Source organism: Symphalangus syndactylus, chromosome 2 (assembly GCF_028878055.3).
Source record: "Symphalangus syndactylus isolate Jambi chromosome 2, NHGRI_mSymSyn1-v2.1_pri, whole genome shotgun sequence".
NCBI lineage: Eukaryota > Metazoa > Chordata > Mammalia > Primates > Hylobatidae > Symphalangus > Symphalangus syndactylus.
This window is the reverse complement of record NC_072424.2, coordinates 73,358,458-73,378,964: the sequence shown is the minus strand read 5'-3', so window position 1 is coordinate 73,378,964 and position 20,507 is coordinate 73,358,458. Positions and strand designations below refer to the sequence as shown.

The 20,507-nt window shown below is 36.3% G+C and overlaps 1 protein-coding gene and 1 long non-coding RNA gene across 3 annotated transcripts in view; one reads left to right on the top strand and one right to left on the bottom strand.

Annotated features, from left to right (window-relative positions):
• MANEA (mannosidase endo-alpha) overlaps positions 1 to 4,133 on the bottom strand; it is a 32,409-nt gene extending 28,276 nt beyond the window's left edge. The window contains exon 1 of one of the 2 annotated variants that reach the window (XM_055259105.2): positions 3,922 to 4,133. The gene's annotated coding sequence lies outside the window, so the exon portion shown is untranslated. Of the gene's footprint in view, positions 1 to 3,437; positions 3,676 to 3,921 lie in introns of those variants that run through there. The other variant, XM_063619572.1, reaches the window with a different exon arrangement.
• On the top strand, positions 4,109 to 10,637 carry LOC129471004 (uncharacterized). Its single transcript, XR_008653462.2, has 3 exons — positions 4,109 to 4,467; positions 6,141 to 6,254; positions 10,014 to 10,637. It is a non-coding gene; the product is annotated as an uncharacterized lncRNA (long non-coding RNA).
• The last annotated feature ends 9,870 nt before the right edge of the window (positions 10,638 to 20,507 follow it).

Here is a 20,507-nt window from a genome sequence, read left to right as displayed (position 1 = left end):
AATTTCTTAGGTTCATTTTCTGGATATACTCATGAATACAAAGCACAAAATGTCCATTTATGGAAGCTGTTTTTTTCTCTCTCTCTCTCTCGCCTATGATGTAATTTCTTAAGTTGATCCTCTGTCTTCTCATTTTACATTACTTCATTCATTCAGTTAAAATGTGTGTTTATCACATCACTATAGATGATACACAAGCTCAATTTTAAGAGATGATCTGCTGGCTCTGGCTCAACCTCCATATCTCAATTAAGTCATCTCAACCTAAACAAACACAGATGGGCACTGAGATTTAAAATATGAGCTCTGTAGTTCAAATGCCTGAGCTCAAATTCCAGCTGTGCCATTTTTTAGTTATCTGACCTAGAAAACTGACCTGATCTTTCTGAGTTCCTTTCCTCACCTATAAAATGAGTTATTACTTCACTCATAGGATTTTTGTGAGGATGAAATTAGTATTGTAAAACTCTCAAAATCATGTGGCTTAGTATAAGACTAAATAAATACGAGCAATTGCTTATGACGATGATTAAAGATAGGTGTCTGACAAGCAATTAAAATATAACACATTTTATTCTAAGTGCCTATCCTCTATATGACCAACTATTGAAATACCAGTCACCTTCAAGTCAAAGTTGAAATGCTGCCTCTTCTTGATACCTCTCCTGATTCCACAGTGAAAAGTACTTACTCCTCATATATTTTATTGTTAACAGTATTTACTTTTTAAATTGTCATTTCTTTTTTTTTTTTTGAGATGGAGTCTCACTCTGTCGCCCAGGCTGGAGTGCAGTGGCGCAATCTCGGCTCACTGCAAGCTCCGCCTTCAGGGTTCACACCATTCTCCTGCTTCAGCCTCCTGCGTAGCTGGGACTACAGGTGCCCGTCACCACGCCCGGCTAATGTGTTGTATTTTTGGTAGACACAGGGTTTCACCGTGTTACCCAGGATGGTCTTGATCTCCTGACCTCGTGATCCACCCACCTCGGCCTCCCAAAGTGCTGGGATTACAGGCGTGAGCCACCGCGCCCGGCCAAACTGTCATTTCTTATGTATTGTATCATGCTGTGCATTTATCTTTATATCACCTACTAGATTGCTCCTTAAGTTTCAGAAATGGAGTCTTTATCTTCACATTCTAGTAGAGTATAACATATCTTTCACATAGTGTTCATTAAGTGTTCAGCTTAAAAAAAGTTAATTTCTAGCTCTTTGCTGTTTCATTGGTATTTAGGCAGTGTGTGTATATATACATATATGTATGTGTGTATATATATGTGTATATATACATATATGTATGTGTGTATATATATGTGTATATATACATATATATATCTGTGTGTGTGTATATAGACTACTGACCGTATACACACTTGATAAGTTTACAGTGTATACTGAACATATTATAAAGAATCATAAAGATTCAATAATTTTAAAAACCCAATTTAATAAAAAAAATCATCTTCAACACTGCAAAACCACAATGACCCTTGAGATGCCTAAAATGTCTGATCTTGCAGGAAAGGGGTGGAGGAACTAATTCAGCTTCAATAAAAGAAAAGTTTTATAAGTCACCATAGAGAAAAAATTACAAGTTTATTGCAGATATGTTTCCAAAGCAGGGACCTACTCAAAGTATTGGCTACTGAAAATGTTTTCTCCTCAAAAGGCTGTTTACATTACTCATACACAATAGGTTCTTTTGAACCTATAGCTTCTGTTTTTTGAGTTTTGTGCTTTTAATCCTTTGAAATGCTGACTTGAAGCTTAGTGATGTCTAATAAAAAATTATTGGACATATCCAGCTAGCTAAGAGACCCCAAGAGATTCAGAAGCAGGGTGGTATGAATTAGTACTTCAAAAATTATTTGCTTTTATCATGTAACTCACAAAAGCCAAAAAGACTCCCTTTTAATTATTATTAACTAAATTAAATCACACAGACTTCTGGTGCTTTTTTAAAAAAATATATTGTTTTCTTCTAATTTTATTTTGTATAAAGCCACCGGAGATAAATATAACTCAATACTAGAAGACACATCTGGAACTTTCAAAATCAGTTTCAAAATCAATCCTTGCCCAGGTCAGTTTTATTGTAAACACTCGTACCCTCTGGTTAACAGAAATTCAGTGAGGTTTAGTTTCTTTCTTTTTTTATTTATTTATTTATTTTTGAGATGGAGTCTCACTCTGTTGCCAGGCTGGAGTGCAGTGGCGCCATCTTGGCTCACTGCAACCTCCACTCCCGGGTTCAAGCGATTCTCCTGCCTCAGCCTCCAGAGTAGCTGGGACTACAGGAGCACACTACGACGCCCAGCTAATTTTTGTATTTTTAGCAGAGACAGGGTTTCACCATGTTGGTAAGGATGGTCTCGATCTCTTGACCTCATGATCCACCCGCTTCGGCCTCCCAAAGTGCTGGGATTACAGGCGTGAGCCACCGCACCCGGCCGCAGAATTTTTTTTAACCTCATTTTACAAATGATGAAGCTGAGCAGTTGGTAACTTTTTCAAAAATCTCTGGGCCAGCAAATGGCCAAGAAACCAATCTAAGGTTAATCACCCAGCAAGGAGCAGATCGAGTCTGGCTCAAGAACTCAAGTTCTTGTCCATGCTATTCTGCCTTCCTTCAAGGTATTAGACAAATCAAATTTAGAGGATACACCACAGTTATTTTTGTGACATAAGTTGAAAGCCGCTGCTATATGGTTATGCTTTCAATTAAGGATTATGTACCTAATAAACAATGATTAACTGTTACCTACCCCATAAACTGTGCCCAAACTTAATCTAAAGACAGCTTAATCTATTTTATGATCATACATTCACTATTCAACACACGAATAACAGCAACAGCTCTGGAAATGGTGTTTTCATTGTTGTGATTTTTTGTTTTGGGGGGTGTTTTTCTGCACTGAGCCTGAAAATCCACAAATTCACAGCACTCTCGTTTTTTTCAGGTGTGTTACATCTGAAATAGATGTATTGTCATGAAAGTTATTTGCAAACAACGTGACACAGTATCACCAATATCTAGGTTTTACTTTATATTTTTGTTTCAAACTACTGCCTCAATACTTTAACGTGAACAACCTATTCCAGTCCCATTTTTCTTATTTTCAAGTTCATAATCAACATTATCCCCCCCTTGTTGTTTTATAGCACTTCCACATTTTCTCCTAACACTTATTCATAGGGTCTTGCAACAACAAAACCAAACAGTTATAACTGCCTATACTTCAAGTTGCTTCTTTGGAAAAAGGAACAACAAAAACACTAATCCAGCACTGTTGCATCCCCAGACTTAGCAAAGGCTAAGAGTCTAAGATGACAGTGCCAAACACGTTAACAGGTGAACTGAAAAACCATCTCTAGCGGCCTCGCCATCCGACGGTCTCCTCCCGATGCCGAGAGGCGCTGAGACAGGCAACAACTACCTTTCCGTTGCACCCTGAGCCCAGCAGGCCTCGGGCCTTCCACCCTCCCGGTCGGCTCAAGGCCCAGAGGCAGTCTGGGGGCACAAGGAGAAGGTGCTGAAAAAGGCTTCCATCCGACCCGAAATCTCCAACTTGTCGGGGAAACAAGGAAAATCCGAGGCCACAGGAGGTACCGTTTCAAAGAGGAGGCGGCGACGAAGCTGGTGAGGTGGGGATAAAGCAGTGTAAAAGGCAGTAAAACTAACGCATACTAAAACAGGCGTAAGAGTGACAACGTAGGTTAATCGAGGGGGCTACAGGCTCGCCGCTGGGCGCCACCAGCGCCTGCCAGAGGGGCGCCGGGTCAAAGGGCGCCCGGATGAAAGCGGCCACCAGATTGGCTGGCGGGCGAGCGCGCAGGCGCCCGCGGCGGACCTCGTGCCCGCCGCCGCTGCTGGCGCTGGCGCCGCCGCTTCCAAGGGGTGCGAATCCTGCGGCTACTTACCAGGGTCGGGTAATTCACTTCTTGCAAGGACTCGGCCAGAAGGGAGGTTGAGACCGCCAACATAGAGCCCACTGCCGCCGCGCCCGGAGCCCAGACAGCCCCTCCTCCCCGAAGGCGCGCGCACAGCGTTCCGGGAGCTTTCAGGGGCGGGACGGGCGGGGGCGGGGTCACGGAGCGGGCGGGGCTCGGGGTCTTCCGGAGCCTCCGGTCGCGGGTCTGAGAGGACGAGGGCGGGAGCGGCGCGGAAGAAAGAGAGGACTGCGTTTTGGGGCGTTCTGTAAGAGCGGAAAGACGTGTGGATTGGAGTCAGACTGCACTCACGCCTTATTTCTGCAAGCAGAACTCACTGTCCTTAGAAACGGCCTTCTGAGGCTCTGTTGGGAGGCTCTAACTGTATTACAGAGGACACATTTTTGTTTGTTTTTATGTGAAACAGTCAGAAGTTGCTTCCATCACGTGCTTCATAAGTACACTGGTTTTCAAACTTTTTAAGTTGAGGAACTGTTTTGATTTTTTCTGAAATAGAACTTTACTTGGAAGCCCAAGGTAGGCAGATGCAGATGGCGTTTTTAATTTGCGAATGTATTCTATAAAATCACATCTGTACCGAAGTACTAGAAATAATTGAGGATAAGTCAGATGTGAAGAGCAAGAACTTTTGAAATAGGATTACAACTGAAGGTTTCCATCTTACATTAGCTTCAGAAAACAAGAAAATGCTATCTTTGGTTACATGGTAACAGGAAGTCCTTATTCAAGGTAGAACTTGCTGATGTGAACAGTTTCATAAGGGCTCTCCTTAAAAAGATTTTGTACACCAATTTTAATTGGGAAATATACATATGAGTATATCTCATGTGCATATCTTAAAGAAGAATGAAAAATGCCCAGGTACCCACTACAGAGCTTAAGAAAAAAAAAAAATGCCAGTATTTTTGAAGCCTTCTAAAACGGCCTTTCTAAAAGCATCTCCTTCCTTCCGTTCACCATTATGCTGAATTTTATATTACTCATTCCGTTGTATTTCTGAAAATAGTTACATATGTACAATTCCCTAAAAATACTATTTTCCTAGTTTTGTATTTTATTTGTGAATCATTCTTCATTTTTCCCCTTTTTTCACTAATTTAGGTTTTGAGAGATTTTGAGATTCGTCTATATACAAGTCCATTTCCCATTAACTAGACTGGCACATCGTTACCGTTATGCTATTGTTAGACTTTTTAAGTTTTTGCTGACAAGAGCATCTGATTGCTCTTTTAATTTGCATTTTCCCTTTTGCTAAAGCCTGTTAATTTTATCTCATTTTTTATTAAATTGCTTGCTTTTGAAAATTATTTTGTAGATAATATTTATTTTTTCTAGTTTAATTCTCTCTTGTAAGTTACATGTGTTGCAAATGTCTTCTCTTAGTTTATGGACTGTCTTTCCAGTTTTTATGATGTTTCTTGATTGCCAAAAGCTTTATGCTTCAGTATACAGCTTTTTGAATTTAATAATATTTTACATTTTAATGTTGTGCTTTTTGCTTTCTTGCTTACAAGATTCTTCCCAACATAAGAGCAGAAACTATTCTTTCTTCTACAAGTTTAAAAGTTTAATTGTAGAAATTTTAGACACAGAAAGGACAAATAATAACATAATGAACACCCATGCACTCAGCTCTATGTATTAAAACATTTTGCAAACCCCTCCTGCTAATGATTCTTGTCTAAAATTGCTTTAACTATACTTGGCTGTTTACTCTTTCACTGAAATTTTAGGATGAGCCAGCCAAGATCCATTTAAAAAATTGGATTTTAATTGGGCATTTTATTCAACTTGAGAATTGAATTTAGAGATTTAGTGAAATGTCTTCTTATCTATGAACATGGTATATTTATTTTATTCAGGTACTTTATGTACTACTATGCTTTGTAATTTATTGAATATCTTTCATTATATTGCCTCCTCGTTTTATTACTAAAATTAGAGATCTCTCTCTTTAAACTCTATTTTCTAATTGTTTAGTAACATTGTATTAAAAGAGCATCAATTTCAATATATTGGTACTATCTTGAGAAGCTTTGCTGAATTTTTTTGATTGCTTGCTTTATTTCGTTGTTACATCTTTGGATGACCTATATAGGTAATCATATCATTTGTAAATAAGAATAATGGTTTCTTTCTTTCTCTATTTTCAAACCACTTATTCAGTTTTTTCTTTTATTTATTAACAGAACATCCAGTGCAATGTTTAGTGGAAGTGATAATGGCATTCTTGTCCCATTCCTCACTTTACTGTGATACTGCTAACATTTTATAATGATGACAATGTTTGCTGTGGGGTTTTGGTAAATACTTTATCAAGATTATTAAGTGTTCTGTTTCCAGTTCGTAATGCATTGTTGTTTCCTTTTTTTTAAACCATGAGTGACAGTTTAATTGATTAAATGCTTTTTCTGCATCTATTGAGATAATCATTGTTTCCTATTCTAATATATTTATGGGAATGATTAATACATTTTCTGATGTCAAATGAGAGGGAGAGGATTTTATTTTATAAATATGTTAATGCATGCTCACTTGCTTAAAAACTGGGTACTTTATGACTGCCAGTGTAAATAAATTAGGGCAAGTAGATTCTCATTGCATCACACTCTATTCATTGCACAGTGGTGTTTATAAACTGGATTAGAATTGCTGCTAGTGCCCCATCTTGTAACTCTGACTGCTGTACCTATCCCCTGCTATTGTCAGGGAATGTTGAGATGGCAATGATAGAAATAATGTTGTCAATATTCTTTTTTTCTTTCACATCACTTTTTTTCACAAAGTGTTTTTATGTAGATTTTTTTTTTTTTTACTTGACATCACTGGAAAATAAGCAATGTTTTGTTGTAATTATCACTTATATAATGTTTTTACATTCTGAATCTGGATTTTATTTTCAAATATGGGAAGGCCATAATAACGGCCACATCCAATTTTTTTATCTCTCATATATACATATATTTTTAATTAGTTCAATAATTTCCTGAATGTAAACAATGTAGAATTTAGTAAATTAATAAGCACTGATGGGAAAGGTCTCCAAGATAAATGAGCAAGTGATTAGTATGTTAATACTTACAAGAGAAGTTCACATTATATTAATATAAATTTTAAATATATATGTGCATGTATGATATATAGAAATATCTGAAAGGATATATGCATTGTTACCTATAGGGATGTAACGGAAGGGGAATGAAGGAGAATTTTCTTTTTTACTCTCTGTAGTGCTTTTTTTTTTTTTAATATGAGCCCATATTTATGTATTTTTTTAATTAAAAATACAGCACCAGAAGAATATGCCATTCATCTAATAGATGGTTTCTTGGAAAGAAAAAGAGCTGCATATGAATTCATTTGTGTAGTAAATAGACATTTTAAATGTGTTGCATCAGGGGTAATCAGTCACTGAGAGTCCAAAGACAAAAATGATCCAAAGAAGGAAGAATGGAGAAAAAAAAATCCCCCATTTTTTTTTCTTTTTTGTCAAATTCTTGTGTGGAAAGATTCTGACACAATAAACTAATAGTAGCCTTTGGTTTATCCTAATTAACATTTATTAAAATCATAGTCCCCACCCCACAAGATCCTTCAGGTTAATCCTATCTTGCTACTAGAAAAGCAGCAGCCATTTATCTTATCTTTTGGCATCAGCATTGAAGAGTCTTTGTATTTCCTAGACCTAAGCAAACAGTTATACCTTCAACCATCTTTTTCTTGCCTCTATTTCAATGGGCCCTATTGTTTGTCTCCTGATTATTTCATGTCTATTTTTCCCCTGTCCTAGAAGTTTCATTAGTATTTCCTAGCCATATGCCATTTATACCTTTGCTCATTACTCCTCTCACTGAAGACGAGAAATCAATTTCTGTCCATATCCTCTCCACTTACATTAATCAGAGATATATTTTGTAAGCAATAGAAATTGAACTGGCAAACCTAAAAACAAATAGACTATGCAAAAAGTTACAGAATTTAGCATGAAGATGAAGGCTAGTACATTAGGTAATGGCAATGGAAAGGAAACAAGAGGGGCTAGGAAATTGGGAACACAGCCTTATATAACAGTACAGATTAGGGCACTGCTGCTTTCAGGGCTGCACTGAACTCAATGCTGCTGACACCACTATGAGTGACTTCTCAACTCTTTGTTATCTACCTCGTTGCTTCAAGATTCAAATTTTGGATTGAGATCATTTGATTAGCTTACTCTAAGCTGTATGTCTTTTCCTCCTTAGCCTCCTTGAAGTAGAGCCCAGAACTTTTGGCTTTAATGGGAAATTAGGCACAAAACACACATTATTCTTCCAAAACCTGAAGGATTTTTAGATTCTAAGTAGTAACAAAATAAAATAAACTAAATCCCCAAACAATAGTCCAATTATCCATCACAGTATGCTTCACTGTCCATATAAAGTCTACTTTCTCCCTTACTATTTTATACTTACTGATTGTTTTATTCATTTAATCCCTATACATTTATAGGGAGTAATATGAAACAGCAGTAATTTCTTAATTAACTAAATTGTTCTGTTCTTTTTATCATATCTTGTATCTATGAAGGTGTAACTAGGGTATTCCTTGACACAGTTTGGGATGCAAAGAATGTAACTCCAATAAGTGCCATGAGTAAAACACTAAAGTTTCCACCAGTTTATAGCAGCAGATAATTCAGAGAGCCAAACTCATTGTTTCCCCTAATGCTCTGATCCTTTCACTGTACCTACCAGCATCCCGACAGCAAAGAATCCATTCTAACTCTATCTCACATAAATTCACGAATTATTATCAGACCAAGGAAAAAACTTGCCTTGGTAGGTCATGATTAAAATTCACTGGCCTTGTAGTGGTCACAGGTTTTAGGGTGACTTCTTGATGCATTAGATAAGGCTCTTCTAAGAATTGATGTACATAACCCAGAATTAAACTCAGTGTAGGTAACTTCTAACTAAACAGGCCAAGCCCCTTTGGTGAAAGTTTTTCTCATTCTCTGATCCAAGTACTTGCCCAGGTCATGGCCCTCCTGAGTGACGGAGATGGGAGAGCATTCTGCCTTCCCAAATAAAGAAGGCAGAAAGTTCACCTCTGGTTGAATGGTGCTGTTAGATGCTAATGCATTGATTGACTAGATATGGAACATTTCTCATTAAGGAAACCCTATCCTGAAGGAAACCCTATTCTGCAAACAGGCATAGTGGCAGCTAAGGCAGATGCATGTCTTTAGTGGAAACCAGAGCCAGCAGGGAGATGTAGCACTTCCTGAGTTCGGAAATGACTCCACCAGTTGATATAGGGCCTCTCAGTGTGTTGAAGGAAGGAAGTCCTATGTTTTATGATTGAGCATTAGTGTCATACTACAATCAGCCACTCCCCAAATGTTGCATCACTTAAACTCCAGGTTTCACAGATAATTTCCTAAGGTATTAGGTTTGAGTTTCTTCCTTTGTAGGATGCCATGGGTTCTTTAACCAAACCAACCTAATCTTTCTCCTGCCATAGTACCACCTTCTTCTTCCATGCAAAAAGAAGCAGTTTGCAAAAGTCACTAAAAGAAAAAAAAATGCCTTGTTATTTCTCAAAATAGATGAGCTCACTTGTCTTCTATTTATATGAGAGACCACAGTAATTCTTCTCAACAGTATTGGCTACAAGGTGATTTTCTGTGCCTGCTTATTCTAAGAAGTAGCTGGCAATTTCTCTTGTTAAAAGAGAAAAAGAAAAAAACGTATATTTACTCGCTGATAAACATTTTTCTGTGAGAGAACCCAATTAAATAGCAGGCCTGTGTTGTGTATGTCTTTTATACACCCTGTAATGCCAGGTTCCATGAAGGCAGTTCCAGAGATAGTCTAATTCAGAGCTGGGGCTCCAACTCCCAACACATAGTAGGTGCTTATAGTAGGATGATAATAATTCCCAAAGATACAGAAGTCCTAATCCTCTGAACCAGTGAATAATAATTCAAATGGCAAAAGGGACTTTGCAGGTGTGAGGAAGGATCTTGAGATGAGAGTTGTCTTGATGGGCCCTAAATATAATCACACATGTCTTTATAACAGGGAGGCAAAGGGAGATTTGACAAAGAAGAAGGCAATGGGACTACTGAAACAAAATGCTAGGCTGCTGGCTTTGAAGATCAGACTAGGGACCAAAAATAAAGGAATGCAAGCATTTCATTCAAGCTCTAAAGGCCAGAAAAGGCAAGAAAAACTTTCAGAAGGGAGAGTGACCATGATAATACCTCAATTTCAGCCCAGTGAAACTGACTTCAGACTTCTGACCTCCTGAACTGCAGGAGAATAAATGTATGCTTTTTAACCTACCAAGTTTCTGGTAATTTGTTCTAGCAGCCACAGGAAACTAATACAGTTTTCAACAAATATGTGTTGAATAAATAAATCAATGAACAGTAGGGATTCAATAAATATTACATTAATTATAAGATGCCCAGATTGGTTCTTTGAATGTGAGAGAAACATCATTCTTTAAATGTATCTGCAAAGTAAAAGCTAATTGCATTAATATAAACTGAGTTCTTATTTACCAACTTTTATTCTGGTTGTTTTTGTTTTGGTTTGTTGAGATGGGCAAATATGTTAGCTTGATAATAATTGGTTTTATTTGATTATGCATTTATTCACAATGTTGAGGGGTGCCTACTTTCAGAATACATATATTCATCACAAATCTCTACCTCCTAGGAGTTTGCCATCTACCAAGAAACACGGAGATATACCGTGTGTGGTTTATATTATCTACTTACCACTGTTTGGGTTACTTTAATTATTTTTGTATATGTCTATATCTCAAAAGAGTTTGTGCCCCTGCAAGGCAGTCTTTTCTGCATTCATCTATTTACAGCATCTATCACAATGCTTTCCACATAGCAAGACTTCAGAAATATTTAATTGAATGTATCTAGTGGCCAGAAATTCATGCTTTATTGACTGAATAAGGAATGAAGGAAACACAGTGTAAGAGTATGTGTGTGGGAGTGTGTGTGTGTGTTTATACATATGTATGATAATTTGGTGGTAACATTTTGCTGTTCTTCTTTCAAAATAAATTCCCTGAGTGTGATGTCTACTCATCTGTTAAAAATATGCAACAATAATCGCCATTCTAACTGGTGTGAGATAGTATCTCATTGTGGTTTTGATTTGCATTTCTCTGATAGCCAGTGATGATGAGCATTTTTCATGTGTTTTTTGGCTGCATAAATGTCTTCTTTTGAGAAGTGTCTGTTCATATCCTTCGCCCACTTTTTGATGGGGTTGTTTTTTTTCTTGTAAATTTGTTTGAGTTCATTGTAGATTCTGGATATTAGCCCTTTGTCAGATGAGTAGGTTGCGAAAATTTTCTCCCATTTTGTAGGTTGCCTGTTCACTCTGATGGTAGTTTCTTTTGCTGTGCAGAAGCTCTTCAGTTTAATTAGATCCCATTTGTCAATTTTGGCTTTTGTTGCCATTCCTCTTGGTGTTTTAGACGTGAAGTCCTTGCCCATGCCTGTGTCCTGAATGGTATTGCCTAGGTTTTCTTCTAGGGTTTTTATGGTTTTAGGTCTAACATGGCGATCATTAAAAAGTCAGGAAACAACAGGTGCTAGAGAGGATGTGGAGAAATAGGAATACTTTTACACTGTTGGTGGGACTGTAAACTAGTTCAACCATTGTGGATGTCAGTGTGGCAATTCCTCAGGGATCTAGAACTAGAAATACAATTTGACCCAGACATCCCATTACTGGGTATATACCCAAAGGATTATAAATCATGCTGCTATAAAGACACATGCACATGTATGTTTATTGTGGCACTATTCACAATAGCAAAGACTTGGAACCAACCCAAATGTCCAACAATGATAGACTGGATTAAAAAAAATGTGGCACATATACACCATGGAATACTACGCAGCCATAAAAAATGATGAGTTCATGTCCTTTGTAGGGACATGGATGAAACTGGAAACCATCATTCTCAGCAAACTATCACAAGGACAAAAAACCAAACACCGCATGTTCTCACTCATAGGTGGGAATTGAACAATGAGAACACATGGACACAGGAAGGGGAACATCACACTCCGGGGACTGTTGTGGGGTGGGGGAAGGGGGGAGGGATAGCCTTAGGAGATATACCTAATGCTAAATGACGAGTTAATGGGTGCAGCACACCAACATGGCACATGTATACATATGTAACAAACCTGCAACATTGTGCACATGTACCCTAAAACTTAAAGTATAATAATAATGAAATTTTAAAAAAAGTTACCAAAAATGAAAAAAAAATGCAACAATAAAAGCAAATCTTATCAAGTTAGCATTTATAATTTTACAGCAAATATTTATATATATATAAATATATGTATATAATATAAATTATTTTTATATAAATATATGTATTCATATAATCTGTATGTATTTATATATAATTTTATATGTATTCTATATATGTGCTATCTGTAGTATTTTATGATTCATAGAAAAGGATAATGTACTCCCAAAAATATGTTCTAAAAATACATAATACAAATTTCGTACATACATTTGCACTGCTTTTGTGGGTATGGAATTTGTTATGAGATACAGTGTATCTTTATTCCACAACATTGACTTTTTTTTACAATTTATATAACTTGATCATGAAAAGTATAGAAATAAAGATCAAAAGAATGTGAAAATATTGAGTATAAAATATTTTTCAAGTGAATATCAATGATATTATTTCATTAAAACACAAGATAAGGAAATTTTATTCTGGGTTTATTTACCAAGGAACAAAATATTTTGGCTTCTCTTAATTTTTTCTCCTTCAATTGTGATTTCCTTCTGCATATGTTCAAGCTCCCCAGATAACTCTCATCTTCCTTGTTGTTCCTGTGGCATTTTTGCATCCAGACCTGAGATTTATTTTCCCTCAAGCTCCTACCGTGGGCAGCTCAGTGGTATTCCCCATATTCTAATCTGTAGCTCCAAAAACACTTACTGCCTGGCGGTACCTGGCTTAGGCTACTTACTAACTTCCTGTCTAATTTCCACAGTCTTACATCTGCTGGAACATTGTTGGATTTTTGGCAACTCATAGAATTTTAGACTATTAAGAGACATTAAGTTTGAGCTGGACACTGTTTATTTTACTTAGTAGAACAATCTCTTCTACAACATTCCAAACAGGTGGTAGCCATACATTGAACAGCCAAGAATAGGTGATTGATTCTCACAAAGTCAGGACAAATTGCTGCAAAGTTTTTATCAAAATAATTCTAAATGAATTTCCCTATTTCTTCCATACAGGTTTCCTAGCTCTCTTTATTGAACTTTACAAAATACCGTAATACCTCTTCTACAACAAAAATAAATAAATAAATATGTTTCTAATTTTCTTTCAAAACATTTTGACCCCTTTAAAAATTCTCTGCAACTTTGAAAAACATCTTGATAATATCTTTAAGTGTGACAGCCAGAATAGAATAAAGAAATGAGTTGCCGGTACAGAATACAATCTATTTTAGAAAATATTGTCAGTTCAACCTCTAGTATGCCCAGTCAGGAGAAAAGAAAAGGCACTGATTCTTCATATCAACTGTACTGTAAATTTTACAGGGAAAACTTCTGGTGAACACAATTCTGGGTGAACTAACTAATGTGGCTACACAACCTCTCTCCCACACAAAGAAATGCTAAATAAGGTGTAATTTTAAAATATTTGGTTTTAATATGTAGCCTGAGAGGGAGAGAGAGAAAAAATGAGAGAGAAAACAATTCTAAGTGTCAAGAACAAGTAGAAAATTTGAAGCCAGTGACTTGGTGGAGAAGATTAGATGTGGATGAAAGACTCTTTCCTAACTTCTGAAGCTGTAACATTCAGCCAAGGAAATGAGACAACTTATTCTTGCATCATAAGAATTGTTTAAAAACTGGACCGAATTACAAACAGAACTTGCAAAGTTAATAATCATATTGAGATTGGTAACATGCTTCTACCAGAAATAATAGGTAAAGTATAAAAATATTAGAATATAGATTATTTCAGCCAAGCACTTAAGGGAATTTATTTATTGTACATACATATCATCTTGTACCTGAAAAAATAATTCACTTTATTTTAAGAAAACATTAGTATGTACAAAACCTTAGCACATTCTAGGCCACTAAAGACTGTTTCAGGAAATACCAAATAACAACATATAAACTGTATTCTTTGACAAATATTTAATGAAATTAAAAAACAATAACAAAACAGTAGCCATTCATCCGGTATAGGAATGAAATGACAGAGACCAATGATTCATGGATTAAAAAAGAACTGAAAGTAGAGATTATATTTAGAATACAATTACTTTAAAAGGGCTTCATGTTAAAATATAAGCATTAATGTAAACCCAAAAAGTCAAAAAAAAGGGAGAAATAGTGATAACAGGAGAAAGTAATAAAATAGAAAATAAAGATACCAGAGTCTTTAAAAAAATAAACTATTTAAAAAAATAGGCCTCCAACAGAAATGAGGGGGAGGGCAGAAAGAGAAAAGGAACAAATAATATCAGGAATGAAAAAGGAGTAATAAAAGTACTATAAGCTTTTAAAAAGTCATCAGAGAATGCTAAGAATAAATGCCAGAACATTTGAAAACTTAGATGTTAATTTTTTTTAAATGTATAAATGATCAAAGCACACTCAAGAATAGGAAAACTGGCCATGCACAGTGGCTCACACCTCCCAGCACTTTGGGAGGCCTAGGTGGGTGAATCACAAGGTCAGGAGTTAGAAACCAGCCTGGCCAAGATGGTGAAACCCCATCTCTACTAAAAATAGAAAAAATTAGCTGGGCTTGGTGGCGGGCACCTGTTAATCCCAGCTACTCGGGATGCTGAGGCGGGAGAATCACTTGAACCGGGAAGGCAGATGTTGCAGTGAGCCGAGGTGGCACCACTGCATTCCAGCCTGGGTGATAGTGTGAGACTCCGTCTCAAAAAAAATAAAAAATAAAAAAAAAAGAGAACCTGAACAGACCAATAAAAATATAAAAATTAAAGAATGGGTCATTAATCAAACATATACTCACACTAAACAAAATAGTCATAATAATAGCATCAACTGCAGAGGCAATAGTGTAAATAATAATATCAAGAACCCATTAGGCATACAAAGTTTTACAAGAGGTAACTAAAAAATATTCAGGGAAACAAACAAAATAACTTTGTATCTCAGGCAAATAGGGCTAAATTTTACCTGAGTGGTGGGTACATGCATTTTATAGTTTTAGCAAATTAAAAATATTTTGTAATTTAAAAACTAAAGGAAAATCTAGGAGGCATTTGGGAACACTTGATAAGCAAGAATAATTTTAAGTATATTCTCCATAAAAGACTTTTCTAAGACTTGATTGGAGACTTAGCTTATCTCAGTGTATATTAGCTATTAGGTGTTCATAAATTATCCCAAGACACCTTTCTGTTTTCATTTAGGTCGCTTAGAAACTAGTACTCTCAGAACATGGAGTGGAAGAGGTGATCATGGTAGCAACAGACTGAGGAGTGAATTTGCACTTGAGATAAGTGTAGGTAACTTTATCTACTGTGGTAGAGGAAGTGTCCAGTTGAACGTGTAGAGTTAGCTGCCTAGTCAGTTGAGTTTAAGCACAAATCTTCGAGAGCTAGGGGTATGGACCTTTTTATCAAAAATTGTCCTTAAATGTTTTCTGAATTAATAACTTTTATATTGCCAATTCATACTTAGTAAGAAAATCTACTAGGGCAAGAGGACAGTCTTATAAAATCCTGTGTAGATCTCTAATGTGTCTCATTAGAATACATGTGAGAGTCATAAAAAGAAGAAATAAAGGTACTCAATATCTATAAAAGTAGTTTTGAGTCCTGGAAAGGACAAAGGCCATGGCATTAAGATGACTGATAATATCCAGTTGTAGCCAGGATGTGGAATATGTATACTCTCACATTTATTGGTGGGAATATTAATTGGTAGAATCTTCTTGAAGGAAAATTTGGCTGCACTATTTGAGTGAGCTATTCTATATTTAGCTATTTTTCCTACAAAACTATACCCATAATGAGAAAAAACTGCACAGTGAGCTCTCTTTGTAAATGACATGAAAAGATGTCCATGTATAATTTTTAGAAGAATAGATTTGCAAAATTATGTAGGTAGCTATATAAAGACATATCTATATCAATTTTATATGGTTGGCATAATAAATTACCACAAATTAAGTGGCTTAAGCAACGCAAATTTATTATATCACAGTTCTGTAGGTCAGAAGTCAGACATGGGTCTCTCTATGCTAAAATCAAGGTGTCATCAGGGCTGTCTTGCTTACTGGAGGTTCTTGGGGAGATTGTTTCCTTGCTTGTTCAATTTTTTTTTTTTTGGCAGATTTCAGTTGTATAACTGAGGTATATGTTTTCTTGCTGGCTGTATATTGAAGGCAGTTTCCAGTTCCTCAGGGCCTCCATGTTATCTGGCTCATGGCTCTCTGCCTCCATTGTCAAAGCCAGCAATGTCAGATCCAATTCTTCTCATATCACATTTATCCGACCCACTCATCTGCCTTCCTCTTTCACATTTAAGGATATCAGATTATATTGTGTCCAACTGAATAATCCAGGATAACCAACCCATCTCAAAATCTTTAACCTCAATCACATGTGCAAAGCTCCCTTGTCATGTAAAGTAACATAGTCACGGGTTTTGGGCAATAGGGTGTGTACATATTTGGGGGCCCATTATTCCACCTACCCCAGTATCTGTAAGTACATTTAATATAAATTATATAAATATATAGGCATATATAAATATATAGGCATATACAGATATGTGTACATACAGGGATGAGGAGAGAGAGAGAGAACATCAACAACAAAAAACAAATGTGTATGTGTCTAAATTTTTAGAAATAAACATACCAAACACTTTAACAGCTTTTTTTATGGAAAGTGGGTTTCGGTTTTTATATATATGTTTAAGAATGGTTTGTATTTGTACAACAAGCACACATTAATATTGCACTTTAAAAGGTAAAAAAAACAATTAATTGATCAATTAGGCTCAGGCACTTGATCAAATTCAATTGCTATATTTTCTAGTATGAACACCTAGGGAAAGAAAAAATCTCTAAGTAAAATATGTGTTCCATGAATTATTCATCAAAATAAATGGCAGACTTCACTGTAGGTGTTATGCTCTAAATTGAAGAAATTAACCTTTAAAGTATTGATTGGCTGAATTGCTGCATGTCTAAATAGAGTGGCAATTCTCAGTACATAATAATCATAACAGTACTACTACTACTAACTCTTGCAATCATAGTAAAATTATAAAAATAGTTTCTTTTATATTTTGTCACTCTCAAAACATTTTCAATTACATTACTCTTATAAATTCTGAAAACAATCTTTAATATTAAGTAGGCAACATAGAAAATTACCACATTTTGGAAGGGAAAATATTTAGAGGACCTAGATAAGACTTGCTCCAGGTCTAATAGGCCAAAATTGTGCAGAACCAAAATATGTACTTAGATGATCTGTTTTAGGAAATATGTATAATATAAAAATAAATAAGACTTCTTCCCTCATGAAGTTAACAGTCTATGAAGGGGGATAAGACATGCATGTAGATGGCTTCACTCAAAGCAAAAAGTCATAAGTGTTATTTAAAAGGGTTCCAATGAAGTGTTGTAAGAGTTCAGAGAAAAGTTATTCAGAGGGGGCGGTTACTCACACAAGTACTATTTATACTGGGTATTAAATAATAACTAATTATGGTATGATTTTCTCTAAAGAAGAATGGAGTAGTAGTGTGAGAGTATCAAAGCAGGATTGAACAAGAGTGGCTCTTTTGGAGGTAATGGCAAGGAGAAGCCAGAGAGAACCAAGAGTTATTGTGCAATTAGAATGAGCAGCAGAAGACAAATGAGAGAAAAGAATCAAAGGTGGCTATATTGTTCATTCTAGATACATAGACTAATGGAGTTGCTGGCAAGGCATGGGAAACATTTTCTCACCTTCTCTGACTTCTCAAACCTACTGTACACTTGTTACTGCCCCCAGCACTCCTCAGGAATTGCTTTTCACAAAGTATCCAGTGATTTCCTTGCACTAAATATATTTTCAGTCTATACCATACTTGATATCTTGGCTGTATCCAGCTCTATACTCAGCTCCATCCATCTTGAACATTTTCTCCCTCTAGTTTCCTTGACCTCACATTCTCCAGTTTGACATTAGGCATCCATGTAAAGTGCTTACTGCACTCAATTCTCTGTGCACACCCACATGTTCTAAACATATTAGAGTGAGTCCTAATATTATTTCCCTTACTTTTCTTAAACTCCACACACAATTTCCCTGTAGACTTCTCTTTCTTGGTCTAGACCTTAAATAGACTCTCTTCTGTCTGGTCACTCTCTCGTATGATACATACTGTTGGAAGTCTCTTTTCATTTTCATGCCTTCAATAACCACTTTGTCCTCTTCTGGTCCATATCTCAGTGGAAAGTATCCTTATACATCTTATAGATCAAGCCATAATTATAGATCTTATAGATCAAGCCATAATTTTTGGCCTCTTTTTTCCCCTCAGAGAAAATACAAATCTTTCAAAATGTATTTTACTTTAACTTTTGTCTATTTGTTCCTCTATTTCTTCCTCTATTAACTTTTCTCTATTTCTAATATCACCACTCCAATGAAATATGTTACTATCTTTCATTTAAGATCTCTCATTCTGATTGATCTTTCACCTGCCTTTGGCCTTTCAATACGACTTCCACACTGCAGTCAGAATGATCTTTCTAAAAATCAAATTGATCATGTGATTCCTGTCCTTATAACCTTCCAGTACTTTCTCTGTCTCCCAGGATAAAGTCCAAATTCTGTAACACAACATATAGAACCCTTATGGATTTTGCTGGTGATTGCCCTTGAACTCTCAAAACTCACTACTCCATACTCCCTTCACTTTAGCTGTCATGAACAATTTTCTGTTTCTAGACTTGTTTGTGTGCCATGTTTGTTCTTACACCCACACTACTGTTCTCTCCTTCTCCCCTTTACATGGCTAATTACCATTCAAGCTTTAGTGCTCAACTTAGACATTATTCCTTGTAAGAAATTTTTGACACCCAAGTTAAGACTAGCTTCCCCATTTTGTTCTTTCATCCTATCCCAAACTCATTATATCTTGGCCTTATCATGTTGCATGGTATTTGTCTGCTTACTTATATGCATATGTGTCTCTTAATTGTGTGCAAACTTCCACGGGAGAATTACCTTATCTCCCTCTTTCACTGATTACCCCCAGCAAAAGGACCTGATACAAAGGAGGTATTTGATAAATACAACAATGAATAAATGAGCAAATGAACATCTGAATGAACAGGTAGAGACATTTTGGAAGGTAGAATATGATGATCTCAGTATTGGGCATATTGCTTTGACTAAAGGCATTACCAGAATATTCAAGCAGCAGCAGGAAATCATCTGCATGGGTAAACCAGAGCTTATGGGAAGTACAAAAGTAGAGAGTGAGATATGAGAGCCATCCACAAAGTAGAGAGAGTTGAAGCCATAAGACTAGATGAAATTGGATATAGAAAATATAGATGAAAAGAGAAGACAGGTAATGATGAAACATTTGGAAATACCTATATCAGGTTTTAGCTAAAAGCACAGTACACCTGAAATCAAGTGAGTAAAAACTCCATTAAGGATTCTAGGCCAAAAAAAGGACTCCAGGCAGTCAAAAATTAATACGAATTAATGTTTGAGAAGAAGAAGCTGTTGACAATGACTTCCAGACAAGTAAATGTATTAAACACTGGTATACCTAAACACTTTGACTACCTAATGCTCTTAATTACCTGGTAATTAAAGGCTAAAATGTCTAAAGGAACATGAAAATAGTGAGCCTACATGGTGTAGGAGCCATGGCTAATCAGTCTACTTTGAACTTGAAGTAATTTACTTTAAAACAAATCAAGGAAGATGCATTGCTTCTTCCGAAGAGTAGTGTGACATTACAGAAAGTAAATACAGGAAATTCTGGCGCTTCATAATTTTCAGTAGGGAGGAATGAAGGCAATGGCAAACACAGCCTAGAGCAAGCCAGACCCTTACTTTCTCTGATAAGCAGCTTTTGGAATTACCTGCAGTGGGAGATGTACAAGAAAGTAAGCTACTCAAAAAGGAAATCAGAATGTGGTAACTTTTCTCTGATCTACCGATTCTTCCTAAAGCTTGGGCACTAACCTTGAAAAGGCAATTGGATACCATGATATTCCTAGACTGAAGGCTGGGCCACATGGAAAAGGAGATATAGAGAACTGGTCCCTAGTACAGCAACCTTATAAATGACAGAGAGGAAATCATACACAGATTAAATTGTTCCACTAAATCTGCTCATGCCCTACCCTCCTTTTAATTGTAGAGATAATGATCAAAAACTACTGAGGGAACTCAGAGACCAGTGCTGGTGCAGGTCCTCTGTATGCTGAGCGCCGGTCTCCTGGGCCCACTTTTCTTTCTCTACACTTTG